Source organism: Hipposideros armiger, unplaced genomic scaffold, assembly GCF_001890085.2.
Source record: "Hipposideros armiger isolate ML-2016 unplaced genomic scaffold, ASM189008v1 scaffold_396, whole genome shotgun sequence".
NCBI classification, from domain to species: Eukaryota; Metazoa; Chordata; class Mammalia; order Chiroptera; family Hipposideridae; genus Hipposideros; species Hipposideros armiger.
The window spans coordinates 703,040-717,872 of record NW_017731746.1 but is presented as its reverse complement, the minus strand read 5'-3'; the positions used below and the strand labels follow the sequence as shown (position 1 = coordinate 717,872).

Here is a 14,833-nt window from a genome sequence, read left to right as displayed (position 1 = left end):
CTTGGGCCAGTGAAGCAACGTCCTCCACAACTAGACTGAAGAACAAAAGAACAACAACTTGTCTGTTCCCCTTCCCCCAATTCCCCAGCACTGTTCCCATCCCCCAATTCCCCAATAAAAATCTTTAAAAAAACAACAACAGCAACAAAAAACCAACCTAGGAATAAATTTAACCAAGGAGGTAAAAGACCTGTGCTCAGAAAACTATGAGACATTGAAGAAAAAAACTGAATAAGATACAAATAAACGGAAGCATATACCATGCTCATAAATAAAATCAACATTATTAAAATGACCATATTACCCAAAGCAATCTATAGATTCAGGGCAATCCCTATCAAAATATCAGTGGCACTTTTCACAGAATTAGAACAAATAATCTTAAAATTTATATGGAAAGACAAAAGACCCCAAAAAGCCACAGCAATCTTGAGAAAGAAGAACAAAGTTGAGTATCATGCTACCTGATATCAAACTATACTACAAGGTTGTTTGATAATCAAAACAGCATGGTCCTGGTATAAAAATAGACACATAGATCAATGAAACAGAATAGAGAGCCCAGAAATAAACCCACACCTATGTGGTCATTTATTTAACCCATGAAAAAAGGAGGCAAGAGTATACAATGGGGCAAATACAGTCTCTTTAATAGATGTCATTGGAAAAACTAGACAGATACGTGCAAAAAAACAAAACAAAACTTGACTACTTTCTTATACCACATTCAAGAATAAACTCAAAATGGATTAAAGATTTAAATGTAAGATCCCAAACCATAAAACTCCTAGAATAAAACATAGGCAGTAAAGTCTGTGACATTACTCTTAGCAATGTTTTTCTTTTGGGATATGTTTCCTTGGGCAAAGAAAACAAAAGAAAAAATAAATGGGACTACATTTAACGATAAAGACTTTGCGCAGTAAAGAAAACCATTAACAAAAGGAAAAGACAATCTTTAAATGGGAAAAGGTATTAGCCAATGATACATCTGATAAGGGGTTAATATCCACAATATATAAGGAACTCATACAACTTACCACCCCCCAAAAACAAACAAACAAACAATCAGTTTAAAAAATGGGCAGTAGACATTATTAGGTATTTCTCCAAGAAGGACTTGCAGATGGCTAACAGACATATGACAAGATGCTCAACAGCAATAATCATCAGGGAAATACAAATTAAAACCACAATGAGATATCGGCTCATACCTGTCAGAATGGCTATCATCAATAGATCAACAAATAAAAAGTTTTGGCAAGGATGTAGAGAAAAGGAAACCCTTGGGTACTGTTGGTGGGATTGTAAATTGGTACAACTACTGTAAAAAACAGTGTAGAGTTTTCTAAAAAAATTAAAAATAGAGCTGCTGTAATCCAACCTTTGTGTATTTATATGAAAAAAATTCAAAACACTAATTTGAAAAGACATATGCTCCTCTATGTTCATTGCAGCATTATTTACAATAGACAAGATGTGGAAACAATGTAAATGTCCATCAACAGATGAACGGATAAAGAAGAAGTGGTACCTACATGATGGAATATTACTTGACCATAAACAAGAACAAAATCTTGCCATTTAAGACAACATGGATGGACTTACAGAATATTATGCTAAGTGAAATAAGTCAGAAAGAGAAATAAAAATACCATATGATTTCACTTATATGTGGAATCTAAAAAGCAAAATAAATGAACAAACAAAACAGAAACAAACTCATAGGTACAGAGACCAAACTGATGGTTGCCAGATGGGAAAGGGGTTGGGGGGAATGAGTGAAAAAAAAAAATTAAGTCTTCTGCCTTACTGTAGTACTAAACTTGGATGCTAGAAAGCTTGGGTTCCCTTTTTAATCTGCTATGAATCCTTAATAAATAACTTCTCTGAGAAAAATAAAATAAAATGCTCACCTCCCTGAGCCTTCTGACCCCTTCTTCAATACTATGAGGTTTGACAATTAAGTTTGCAAACTCATCCTAGAAAAAGTACTACATACCTCATTGCTGAATTTCACTACAGTCACCTTCGAAGTACTCCCCTTGGGAAGCTATGCCAGCGCCTAGTCCACCCTTCAAAGCAATTTTGGAACTCTTTTTTTGGAATGGCCATCAGAGCTATCGTCATATTACCCTTGATGTTCTGAATGTCATCAAAATGTCTTTTTTTCAATATTTCCTTTAACTTTAGGTAAAGAAATAAGTTATTGGGAGCCAGTTCAGGTGAGCAGGGAGGGTGTTCCAATACAGTTATTTGTTTACTGGCTAAAAACTCCCTCATAGACAGTGCTGTGTGAGCTGGTGCATTGTTGTGATACAAGAGCCATGAATTGTTGGTGAAAAGTTCAGGTTGTCTAACTTACTAACGCAACCTTTTCAGCATTTCCCAATAGTAAACTTGGTTAACTGTCCAGTTGGTACAAATTCATAATGAATAATCCCTCTGATAGCAAAAAAGGTTAGCAACATCATTGCAACAAGTTCGCAAACTTAATTGTCAGTCCTCATATGCAGAGGAAATTCTGGCATTTCTATTTCTTTTCTCTAGCCCATTGTCATGGTCAAGTTCTAAGAAGCTATTTCATTATACACTACAACTAGAACTGGGTCCTAATACTTGATCCTGAGTCCACAGTGATTGTTATCATACCACTAAATTGTCTTCCATGCAGACTTCTGTTCCCCAACTCCCTCTACTCAACATCCTTACGTCCATGACCCACTGTGTTCATCATCTAGTCCTGGCAGTTCTCAGTAGTCAGGGCCTGTCATTCCTTCAGCACATAAACTTTCCTCCTGACTTTCCAGCTGGGGCTATATTGATACTTGACCTTAGTCATTGGCCTGCAGGCAACAAATTAGTGGTGGGGGGCATATTTTGAAGAGAACAGGAATCACCTTGTTAGGTGCCTGCCTCAAGTGAAATCACTGCATGCTCTCTAGGTCTCTGTCAAGGGAAGATGACTACATTTGCTAGTCTGAAGGTCCCAGGGCCCTAGAGATTTAAGATTCTCAGGCTCACACACCCATATATTCCCATTCCAGGTTTCAGGGTCCCACATTTGAATTAGCAAGAGCCTATCTTTCCATTTTTCATGGCTTTCAAAATGCAATTAACAAAAGGTATTGTGGTCCACAATCATTATTATCATCGCTTCTATACTGTTTAGATACCATGGCCACAACATATCCCAATGTCTCACCTTCTACCTGTACCTCTGCCCAGGATTCTACAGATTAGAAATTTAATAATTGCTATGCCTTTGCATTCCAGGGTTATTACCACTCACCTCATCCCCAGAGATGGTGTTCTTATTGCCAGAACCCCAGTGAGTAATACAACACTCAAATCCCATCTTAAGAGGCTGCTTTCTAGGGCTATTCCTGTTACCAATGTCTTGGCCTGGGTTTCCCAGAAGGCAGATCCTGAGGCCAAGCCTGGTGTGCCAGCTACTCCTTTATTAGGAAATGTAATCCCAGGGAGGAGGAGGAGGTGAAGACAGAGAGAGCCACTATGAGGACACATTACTGAGCTGGCTGCTGCCAAGTGCGACTGCTTAATCTTGCAAGACCATATAAAAAAAACGTATGTTTCAGGAGCGTCATCTGGGAGGGAGGAACAGGGAAAATTTTCCACTAGCTCCATTTGCCAGTGATCAAAGTTTTGCCTCATTATGAATCAACTTCCCAGCACTTTTAGGTGGCACACATGTAGGTGCTGAGTGGGGTTCTGCAGTCCACACCTCAATCGCAAAATGGAAGCCCCAGGATGCGAGGCAAGGCAGCCGTCATGCATGTGCAGTTTTGCCCACGTGAAGTCAGGCAGAGCCCAGCTAGGACTGGGAGCAGCAAAGGCTTTTGAAACTGGAGACAGATCAGGCTGAGGGGATCTAAGGTGGTGTCAAAGCAGGACTGATAAAGAGATTAGGGAATGGTGGGTGGGGTTGGTGGCAAAATGCAAAATGCATGCCTCATAAGGGAGCAGCTGTACTCAGGCCCAGCTAACTGCTAGATCTTACGATTTTTTTTTTTAAGGGAGCTATCTGAGAGGTTCTCTGAGTTTCTTTTAAAATTGATAGTGAATTCAGATTTAAAACATGATGTGGGCCAACACCGTTAAGGTCCAAGAAAACATGTTTAAATACATTACCCACGGGGGTCTACAGGTGTGCAGTTTATGATCTACTCATTTCATGAAACAGGACCGGAGGGGGAAGGGGCAGAGCTGGGTTAGTGCAGCATCTCCTGATGCCCAGACCAGTGCTCTTTTCTTTTGGGAAGTGCTGCCTTAGCACTCATGGCCTCTAACCTCTAGAAATATTCCTCATCTGCCCTGAGGCCAGCATTCGCCCCACTCAAGATTCTAAGTGCACAGAGATAAGGGCATTTTCTGGCCCCTCATGGTGACTACCCTTTGGAATCAAGTTGGTGCTGATATTCAGGTCCCAGCAACTCGCAGCCTTGTTGACTTGGCTGACATGAGATAGAGCTGGTGGACTTCTGCTACATTGCCAACCTGAGCCCCGGGGACCCATCAATCCTGCTTCCCTATTGCTGAGGACACCCCGAGTGACGGATGAAGGACCCTGGCCATGAATCATCACCCTTACCTGTCCCCATCTCCCAGTCAGCTTCAGGAGCTGGGAAGATGAATGTCTGCAGAATCGCACCTGCTCTCTTTAATAATTTCCCTTTAAAAGAGGCCACTGATTAGTAATTCATTACTTGCCTTTGTTAGCATAAATAAGGCCTGGGAAGTGGGGAGGGGTGAAGAGATGTTGCCTGTCCCTCCTCTCAGCTGCTGCCACTTCTGCCTCCATCATTCCTCTGTCACATGAGTTGGCCTCCAGCCTCAGTTTTGCCTTCCTGCTGTGGAAAAAAGCAAAACCAGGGTCTGAAGGAGAGCTGCTCCAGCTGGCGGCACCTCCACTGGCAGATGGCATACAGATGTTTCTGGTGACATCTGGATGAGCACAATCAGCTCCAATTGACGATTTCTTTTAATCTTGAATTAAATGTCACATGTTGCCTACTTTTATGGCTCATATACACCCCTGTCTGTGTTGTCTATAACTACAGACTAAGTCTTACTGACCATGGACCACTTCCTAGAAACCATTCTTTCCCTTTACAGTCTCTCTTTGTCAGTAGGAGTGTGAAAAAGTACCTGAAACAGCAGGGCTGACTCTGGGAAGGATGAACATCGAATCACAAAACAAGGGCAATGGCAAATAAAGGTTAATCTGGTCCTGTTCCCCTCCTCCCCACCCGCCCCCGGGGGCCCTTCTTGGCCAGGGATGTGGCATTGGGATGTGTACTTGGCGATGGTGGTGGTTTCAGCCATAGGTGCAAGTCAGGGGTGTGATTCCAGAGGTGTGCTGTGTTGGGAAAACAGGCAAGAACTAGGGCAGGGGGCCAGGCAGGCAGGGAAGTCTCCCAGGTTTCTCACTCAGAGCAGAAGCAAAGAAGACAAGAAGAGAACAGCAGATTTCAGCTTAGTTTGAACCATGCTTAGGGACTGTGGCTAACTGTCTTATGCCACCATCAGGGGACCAGAGAGAAAAAGTTTTTCTCAGGATCTCATTCCTAAAATCCAAGTTCTTTTCCATTATTCATATCCAGCAGTACCTCACCTTACGATGACCTCAGCAGCATCACATAGGCCATTCAAGGACACAATTTTTATAGTTCTTCCCTCCTCCCATTCATTCTCCAGCAGCTGTGGAGACATCTTGAAGTCATAAATCTGATCATGCCATCCCCTTGATTGAAACAATTGAATGAACTTTCCATTGTCTTTACGATCGGACTCAAAGACTGAACCTGGCCTGGAGTGTGCTCTAGTCTATGCCTGCCCTTGACCCTCATCCCTTTCTCCTTGCTTAGGACACACAGGTCTTCTTTCAGCCTCTAGGAACCTTCTGCTGCTTCTTACCCCAGGACCTTTGCACCTATTAGTCTCTCTGCCTGGAATGATCTCCTCACCCAACCCTCACCCACAGACTCTCATTTAGTTAACTCTTATTTAAGTGTCACTTCCCCCAGGAAGCCTTCCTTGCCGTTCCACACAAGATTAGATATGCCGTATTCTCCCATAGCATCCTGATCTTCCCCTTTAGTCAGTGTACCTAAAATGACTTAACATCCATTCTCCCCACCAGGCTACAAGTCCACAAAACAAAGGACTATAGTTTGTTCACTGCTCCTTCCCTGGTGATAGTACACTCTGCCACAAAAGGGCCCTTGTGGAATGAATAAATGAGGGAGTGAGTACATATGAGAGAATCAAGTCCCAGGCCTGACCATTGTTTCACCGCAGACTCAACTCTCCCAGGCTCTGCCATCTCCGGCCTCTGGCCCTTCCTCCACCGTTGGAGGTTTCTCTGCCCACCACTAAGACTCCCTCAGATACAAGTATCTCTCCTTGTCTTTTCTTCTTCCTGGAAGTGCAAGCTCTTGACTGTGACCTCAAGCCCACCTCTTCTTTGACTCCGGGGTGAAATGGCTCTTTAAGGACCAAGAACCCCAGTCTCACTGGCTTTTTCCTCTGGTGAGGATATCTGGAACCTCCCTCAGCTGCGTCTTCTTCTCTCCCGGGAGCTCCAGGAGCTCCAACCTCCATGCTCTGGCCTCCTCCCATCCTCAGGGAAAAGCCCAGAACTCACTCTGCCCATGGATGACTCTTCAGACTCCAGCTGGGTCATAGTCTCATCTCAGACAACTCCAGCACAGATCAAACAGTACAGCAGGTTTGTAATTCAGCTGCTGCTCCATCCTTCTGTCTCCTGTGGCCTGAAGTGAGACCCAAATCCAGCATGATTTTAACAAGTTTTGAAGATGTTTGCCACAGGATGGTGATGTAAAGACTAAAATTCTTGCTGCCCGAGGCCAGCTATCCAGTGCTAATATCCTTTCTTTGGGAAACTCAATAACATTTTTGCGACATTGTTTGCATAGGTTTGTGTATCCTATGCTGCCATCTATCCCAGAGTCTGCAATCTCTGGCTGGGGAGCTGAGCTGGTCAGCAGGCTGGTTTTCTTTAGCAAGCAGCCCGGCAGTCCTCACAGCCCCAGCCATTCTTGCCATGGACTCTGCTGCTAAATCCTCCGACCCTCACAGGCTCCTCAGAATAGTGGTCCTGCTTCTTGCTCATCAATAGTCAGCCAGACAACAGCAGTTTAACTGCTTGTCACGTCTCTCTCCCCACTCAGGGCAGGGTGTGCGGTGGGTCCTGCTCCCCACTCTCCCCACCCCTATCCCAACTGTCCCCTGCCCCACCCCAAGTGGAAAGGGCTTATCAATCTGGCATTTGTTCATTCATTCATTCAATTTATTTATTGAGCATTTACTGCATGCCAGGTGCTGTGTTATGGATTGGAGATGTAAAGAAAGTAAAGTGGCTTTCCTGAGATGCCAGCTCTCTAACTCATCATGCCTGGGAATCCCAAAACCTGGATCTGTGTTCTTTCCATTGTACTCACTCTACTATCCCTCACACTGGACCCTTAGCCCTTTCATGACTCCACCTGTAGCACCACCACCAACCCCAAGGGTCCCCAGTCCACCTATTGCAACTGGTACCTGGACCTCTTCCAGTAGCATGAGAGCCCTTCTTCTTTGGGGGAATGTGAGTGGAGCTGTGGGACATACCCAAATAGGTTTACTGGGTCTGGACTCTGTATTTCCTTGGGGCCAAAAGGGACTTCTCACTTTTGTGGGCAGGCTGGGGTCTCAATAATGGTTTTCTTTTATTGGCTTCTGACCAAAAAATGTGAAAGACAAACAGAGCAGCAAGGAGCAAAAATTGACAGCTGGGTTACATAAAAGAAACTCAGGTTTAGTGGCAAAAAGGCCAAGTTCCAAACTGGGCCCTGTACTGGGGACTCTGGTCGTGGCCCCAATCTTTCTGAGCAGGGCTCTTTTGACCAATTCCCAAGAGGCCAAGAGTCCAAATGCTTGGTCAGGCAAGCGCAGCTTTCCAGTCCAGTTCTACAAATGTACAGACTCCGTCAACATCTTTCATCCTGGTGGTCTCTACTACACTGTCCCTGTTTCTGTCGAAGGCCCCTGAGTTCTACTGGAAGTCTCACTCTTCTAGGACACCACCCTCCCCTACATGGCAGCGCAAGTCACTGTGTCCTGTCTTGTCCTGTTGTCTATGCTACGATGCTAGTTGAGGCTGGAATGACCTCTCACTGGCACTATTACTGCAGACTCTTAGCCATTCTCCTTGTCCTTTGATTCAACTTAGTCTACAGCTAGATTAAATTTACCAAAACAAAATTCCAGCACCCTTTCATTCAAAAACTTTCAGTGTCTCCCCAAAGCCCATAGAATAGTTACTTTAACACTGTGCTATATGTTTTTGTTGTTTTGCTTTTTTCAGTGCCTAGCACAGTGCCTACTACAAGGAATAATAATGATGGCTAACATTTTGGTATAATTACTGTGTGCCAAACACTGTACGTATTATCCCATTTAATCTATTATCAATCCTGGGAGGTAGCTACTATTAGGCCATTTTACAAATGATTAAATTAAGGCACAAAATGATTAAGGAACTTGCCCGAAGTCCCATAGCTAGTAAGTAGTGGAGCTGGAATTTGAACTCTGTGGTCTGATAGAGAGCCCACACTTTCAGCCACCTTGCAGAATATACCCCTAGATGTCATATGAATCAATACATGCAATAAAGGAAGAAAATGAGTGAATTAATAAATGAAGGTACTCCACACCATAGGTCACCAGACCAATGTACTGATGTCTTTTTAAATAGTTTTATTCTGAGTAGAGATAGTGGTTAAGTGTTTTAACATAGTGGTTAAGCACATGGACTATGGAGTCAGATGGCCCTGGATTTGAATCCTGACACCACCATTTATTGGCCATATAGGTTTGAGCAAATTATTTGAGCTCTGCAAGCCTCCATTTGACATCTGAAAAGGAGAATAATAATAACACTATTGTGGATGAAATGAAATTAAGTGTATCCAGCACATCACACAGTAGGATGTCAATCCTTGGCTGCCACTGTTCCTGTGACAGGTTGTCCCTGTTCCCACTGCTTCTGTGAACAGCCTGAGCAGAAAGGTTGAACTGTGAAAAAAAAGTGATTTTTTTCTCTGTTGGCTAGAGACAGCAGGTATAATGGGTGATAAAAATGGACAAGGAGGAAACATGCAAGCTCCTGTGCAGAGAAGGGCTACAGGAAGAGGGTGGCCCCAGCAGGGTCCAGGACAGGTCTCTGGCTTAGAAGGAGGGTCAGTAAACAACAGAGAGAAATCACCACCATCCAGTGCACTCCTCTGCAAAGACAGCTTCACTTTCCCTCCCCTGTTTAATATGAAACACAGTGAGAATTGATGGAGTCATTTTTTTTTAACCATAAAGCACTGCAAACATATTTGTAATGATTTTTTTTCTGTGCCATGGGTAGTGTTTTGGTTTTTTATTTTTATTTTTTTTCAGATTCTCTGCTATTTAGTGAACACAAACTGTCTTCCAAAAAATGTAATTTTGTGGACAGATAGATTCAAATATTATGCTCTGGTCAAATCCATAATGGCTATTTTTTCCTCTATCGATGATTTCTTCTTTTATTTTTTATTAAAGTTTATTGGGATGACAATTGTTAGCAAAGTTACATAGATTTTAGATGTACGATTCTTGTTTCAGTAGGTCACTGCCAAAAAAATTCACCGGGAGGACAAGCATTCCAGCCCTCTCTCTCCCAGGTGGTGAGAACAAGGATGGGGTCTTCCTCATCTTTTATCTCAAGGGCCCAGCAGAGTGTCTGGCACAGGTCAGATACTCAGTGACAACATAGGGGATTTGGGTTCTGAAGCTCTACCACTCAGTGTGTGAATTTGGGAAAGTTATTTCATGCCTTTGTGGCTAGGTTTTTCATTTGTAAATTAGGAATGATCTTAGTAACCGATTTTGTAGGATTATTGTGATGATTTGCCCCTTCCTCCTTCCTTTCCTCCTTCTCTCTCTCTCTCTCTCTCTCTCTCTCTCTCTCTCTCTCTCTCTCTCAAAATTGGGTGGCCCAAACAGTCATTTTGGTAGTTAAAATCCCATGCGTTCATTAGCACTCTGCAGTCCACAAGGTCCTCTCAAACACATTACCTCATATTTTTTCTGAAACAAGGAAATATTAGCATCCCCATCTTTCAGATGAGGAAACTGAGCTCAAAGATTTGGCCAGGACATTAAGCTAGTAGGTAGCAGAGCTAGCATCCAAATCAGGGTTTTGAACACTAAGTCTAGATTCCTTTGGGTTAAAAGAAACCAGGCAATAGTTTCAAAATAAGTGGCATTTACTCACGCTGCTTCCAACACAGCTCTCAAATAGCCTGTCGCTTCAGGAGGAGAAATCAGTCAGACCAGGCGTATGACATCAAGGGGTGCAAAGTTCAGAGGCTGTATTTTCCTTTTTTCCTCAGGCTTATGGCAAGGATCGGGGGCAGCCTGTGGAGGCAGCAGTTCAGTGTGATGTTAACATCAGGAAAGAGCTGTGGCTATGTCAGCGAGTGACCTCAGTGGGTCTGCTGCTTCCGGGTGCTGGGTTCCCAGAGGTGAACCAATGAAGGAAGGGGACACTCACCAAGGGATTTCCCTATGCCAGAAATGTATCCATTTGTGAGCACTTGTCATTATCTCAGCCACTTTCTAAGGAGATAAGATGGTCATTGCTATTACTTTCCTCCTTTTTTAAGATGGATAAACTGAGTCTTTGATTGTTCAAGGTCACACAGCTAGCAAGGAATGGCACTGAGATTCAGAAGCAGTGCTGACTCATTTCAAAGTCCATTTTCTTTCCACTAAGCCAAATGAAGTGGCACAGGGGACTGCAGAAAGAGATAGGTGGCTTGGGGAGGGAAGTTAGAAGTAGAAAGAGGGAGGTCCTGGTCCAAGTATCAATTTGGAGAGCCACTTTATGGAGAAAATTATTTACATGGTGAGATGAAAGGCCCACTCTCCTCTCTTTCTTTATTCTAGCCTATGTGGTTCTTATTGTGGTAGCCAATCTCCAATGATGGCTGTCAGCATTCAAGCCCTTGTGTGCCCCTTCTCATGCTTTTCACCAATGAACTGTGGTGAAGGTGATGCTGTATGACTTCTGAATCTGAGTCATAATTAGCCTTGAAGACTTCTGGGTCTCTTGGAATACTCACTCTGGGGGAAGCCATCATGATATAAGTAGTCTGACCACTCTGAGACTGCCATGCTATGAGGAAACCCAAGCTAGCTGTGTGGAGAAGCTGTGTGGAATAAGAGAGGATCCCAGCCAGCCACAAGTTGTTCCAGCTGTTCTGACTGAGGTACCAGATATGTGAGTGAAGAAACCATCTTGAATAGCAGACCCCACCCAGCCTTCAGATGACTCTGGCCCTAGCCTCCATCTGAGGATAACGCCATGATTGGCCCCAATACAAACCATCCAGCTGGCCTAGTCAATACACAGAACTATGAAAGATAATAAAGAATTGTTTCAAGCCACTCAGTTTTTGTTTTGTTTTGTTTTGGGGGATGGGGGAGATGTGATGAACACTTGCCATAAATCTCCAAAATCTGGACATCCTCTTGACTTGAAGAAGCTCAAGGAAATCCTGAGCCTGGTGAGTCCACGTGGCCGCTTTGTATTCCTCAGCTCAAAATGATCCACAGTGCCATGAAAACTGGCCTTTCGCCCAAGGCCCTGAGTTTGTTTCTTGGGTCTTCCATACCACCTGTGTGACTTTAGTTAAGCCAGTGCTCTCTCTAAGCCATCATTTTCTCATCTACAAAATTAGAGAGGGGTCAATGAGCACTAAGCACTCTTCTACTTCTCTGACTCATGAAATAGAACTCTGTATCTGAGAAATGAACACACCACCAGCTAGGCACACCCTTTCTTGCTCTGAAGTAGAAATGAGCCCATCCTGGCTGTTTCTAGGCTTTCGAAGGGGCTACATGGATGCCAGGTGTCTCCAGTCATCAAGCAAGTCATAAAAGGCCAGACATGCAAGGTGGATACCCAAGCTCCCAGCCCCACACCACCTCTTCAGCCTCCCTCCAGGGTTGTCAGCACCAAGAAGGGGGCACCAGTTCAAGAACCAGGTAGTGCTGGAATCCCAGCTCAGCCTGAGGAAGGGAAGTTCCTGCCTCTTGAGGAAGAGGGGGACTCCTGAGAGAAACAAGCTTCTGGGGTGGCTGTGAAATGTCTGGTGTCATTATTTGTGTCTAAAATTACAGAAGCCGAGAACGATGTAATTACAGCTTCTGGAGTCATTCATAATTTGGCATTTTCCATCATACCTGCTCTCTCCCAGTGTTCCTCATCAGCAACAGTGAAGGAGGCCACTTGGAGGTGGAAACCCAGTCAGAAGGGCCTAGAATTAGGCCTCCAATCCATCTCTTCTTCTGCCTCAGGAGCCCAGCCTGGTACCTGGTATGTAGCTGACACCCGTAAACAAACTGCAAGACAGCAAGAGTGTCTTGGGTCAGTTGAATACCTCCACACATACACACAGAGTCCCTTGGCCACTTGTCCATCAAGAATCCATCCAGACCTGCTGGGACCCTCCAAAGGTCAAAAGTGCAGGTGTAACCTCATGATGGCTATTTATTCAGGAGAGAGGCTCAGGGCCTGGGCATTATGGTGCTGGAAGGGTCTCTCTCCTGAGCCTGTGGCAGGGTGCCCAGGCCCTGGCCAGGACCTCTGTCCTGACATGGGTTAAGCAGGCATCAGGACACCATACCTCCCTGCTCTAGACCCCACTCTCTCCCAGGGCCTCTCAGATGATTTGAGTCTCTTCTCCCAGAAGGAAGGTCATGATTCAAGGTTGCAGGGAGGGCTGCATGATCTGAAGTTTCCACAGGCACAGTCCCTACTGTGCCCCCATTCTTGCCTGAACCCTCACAGGGGACAAAAGTCATGGCAAAAGTGAGAGAAGTGAGACATGGGGGAATGTCTTCACCCCATTCCAGAAGAAAGGATATTTTAAAATCAGGGAGACATTTTGAAAATGCAAGGCCTTACTAACATTTGGATAATATTATATATTTCACTTGGCAAAGAGTGGTCACTTACATCATTCTGTGTGGTTCCATATTAATTAGGTGAAGTAGTGATTATTATTATGTCCACTTTATAGGTAATTAAGTAGAAATTTAGAGATGCTAAGTCACTTTCCCAAGATTACCCAAATAATGACTCACCTTGAACTCAAGGTTCATTCTCAACTCCAGGAATCTTCCTGCTGAGTCTACAGGCTCAGTTGCTACCCCCACACTCACATTTGAAGCTTAGATAGCCAGCCATGGATGTCTCAGACTGTAGAAAACACCACATTTGCTACTCCCTCCACATAGCACTGATTTAAACCTAAATCTAGCTCCACTTCACCCTATCTGCCTTCTGAAATACATTCTAGTCTTACTCTGAATCTGGACCCATTAATCTTTGACCTACAAGAAATAAGAATTTTCAAGGGTGAGGACCACCCGCTTGTTGGTCAGTAGGTCCTATGCACCTGAGCCAAGTCAGTTGGGGCTCCAAGGAGTCAAGAGTGCACAGGGCCTGTGACAGGCCAGGGCCTTGAACAAGACCTGACTACACATCCATCTTCAGCCCTGCACCCAGGAGAGCAGCAACACAGAAACAGTCTGTTCACACCTTCTTGCTAAGCACTACCGGGTGTGATTGAACACCTTGACATTCTTTGGTGAAAGTTCAGTTCAACCACAACTCAATGTGCTGCATGAGGAATGAGGTTTACCTGGAATCTCAGAAGCACAGAAATCAGAGGTGAAAAAGGATGCTGAGTTCAGAGAGAGCCCATCCCCGGAGGCTGCACGCAGGTTTTTCTTGGTAATAGAATTTCCCCTTATTCCTCCAGTCCGGGATGATGCCTCCCCCAAGACTACTCTGCTGTTTCCCAGGGAAAGCACTGCTTATAGAAATGAGAGGTCTGCACTTATCCCTTTATGATTTGCTTTAAAATTTATTAATCACTCAGAAGCTGGTGAAGAAGGGAGAAGCAAGAATGGAAAGTCACCTGATAGCCAGTGTGCCTGAGCAGGGAGGAGGAAGAGAGCCGGAACACTCTGAAGCTGCTGGAGCTCTGGGGCAGCGTGGCACAGTGCAGTCTGACCACTTCCTTGCTGCGTTACCTTTGGCAAAATTTTTAACTGCTCTGAGCCTCAGTTGTCTCACCTGGAAATGAGAGCTAATGATGTCTATGCACAAAGGGGAGTTAATGTAGGAGCCTCTCATACTGTGCCTGGCCCATAGGAATTACTCTACCATTTATTGTTATCCTTACTCGTCCCACTCCAGATCCATCTTCCTCTCTAAAACAGTGCTAAACATGTTCTTTGGCCACTGGACTTCATTCCACCAACATTTACAGAGCTATTCTTATGTATCCCACTCACAGGGTAATGATGACCAAGACAGACAGGTTCTCTGACCTCATCAAGCTTATTGTCTTTATGAGTATCCTGGAAGAAAGGGGCTGAAATGCTAATAACGATGCTTACCATTTGATCTGATTGTTCTCCTGCACAGGTTGTAACCTGTGGCTCATTGGGGATAGGAGAGAGGTCACAGAAACAGATGATATACCAAAGACAATGTGGGAGTGTGACAGTGCAGCCCTTCCCCTCCAGTGACATGACCCCAGGACCATCTTATCCCATCTGGCTCCTTCAGGCCCAGGTTTCTAAACACACACACACACACACACACACACACACACACACACACACACACACCCCTTCTCATAACATCTAAATCAGTCACTCTTAACATTGTTACACATTAGTGATTCTCACCCATGCTGAT

General features: G+C 44.4%; 1 pseudogene; it reads left to right on the top strand.

The window, feature by feature from the left end:
- The window catches only part of LOC109393887 (transcription elongation factor B polypeptide 1 pseudogene), a 55,482-nt pseudogene extending 44,890 nt beyond the window's left edge, over positions 1-10,592 (top strand).
- Positions 10,593-14,833: the final 4,241 nt, after the last annotated feature.